We start from the raw sequence: 1,306 nt of genomic DNA on the forward strand, positions 1-1,306 counted from the left end.
CCATCCGCCCGCGCTGCCTGCGCGCTGCCTCCGCGCCCGGCGGAGCTGCCATCTACCGGGAGGCAGCATTGAAGAAGGATTTTTAAAAGGAGCTTCATAGCGACCCGGGAGCTACCCAGCGAGATTTTCAATGGTCCTCCACCCTGTCAATCAAAACGGGGCTGCTGATACACCCCCACACCCCACCCCACATCCCCCCCCCCAACACTTCTTACCAGTCATTTACTCCAAGCCGAGGTGTAAACGCCTAATTAAATCCCTGGGAGCCGATGGGATGCCGGTGGAGGGAGGAGGGCTAGACCTAGGGCCGGGGGGGGTGATGGGGTCCGTAAGGCATAGGGGAGGGAAGCCATGCCCCCCCCCCCCCCGCGACCCCCCCTGCTTAGCACTACTCTGGAGCAGACCCTGAAGTTTCTCTCTTCCCCCGATGGCCCCTGTGTGGAGGTGCTAGTGGGGGATCGTCTCCCAGCGTTAATTACAGAGCCGCCGCGGCCCCCCACCCTCCTCCTGGCCCCCTCTCTGTCCCAGCGTAGCCTGCTGCACCCCTCGGCTGCTCTTTAAAACGGGGGGGACGGGACACCGAAAGATAAAATTAGGAATAATGGAAGGAACCCAGCGGAGCTGCGGGGCGGCGGGTCCGCAGCCCGCCCCGTCGGGAAAGCTCCGCTCCGGCAGCCGGGAGCACACGGGCGGTTCTGCCAGTGCCGGGGGGGGGGACACAGGGAGGCAGAGAGGGGAAAAGCGGACAAGCAGGGGAGGCCACGGGGCTTCGGCGAAGAAGGAACGACCGGTTAACGCACCCCCCCGCTTTTTAATTTTTTTTTTATACTTTCCCCCGAAATATTTTTTTTTTCGGGATGTAAAAGGAGGAAAACTAGCTTTTCCTTTTCTTTTCTTTCTTTCTCTCTCTGCGGGATTTTCGCAGGTACCTTCCCGTCCAGCGGCCGGGCTGGTTATCTGGCAGAGCTCACGAACTGGAGCGGTGGTTGTGTTTGCTTTTCAGCTTTGCCATGCCTTCGCAGCAGAAAGAGCAGTTTAAAGCCTTTAGAGAGATTGCTAATAGATGCCAGCTCCTTGCCTTTAGATTCTCTCCCAGCCCAGGAGGATTTAGGATGGGATTGGGAGACGAGACGCCATTTCAGGCTCCAAAACACCCTGTTTTAAAATGACTGCGGGTAAGAGGATTAAAACAATAATACCCTTCTCTTCTTGAAGGTTTTTTTTTCCTCTCTCCCTCCTATAGAAAAGATTTCTTCTCCCAGAGCAAAACCGTTTAGACAGGAATTAAGGGAACAAGAAAGAATAA

This window comes from Aquila chrysaetos, chromosome 12 (assembly GCF_900496995.4).
Source record: "Aquila chrysaetos chrysaetos chromosome 12, bAquChr1.4, whole genome shotgun sequence".
NCBI classification, from domain to species: domain Eukaryota; kingdom Metazoa; phylum Chordata; class Aves; order Accipitriformes; family Accipitridae; genus Aquila; species Aquila chrysaetos.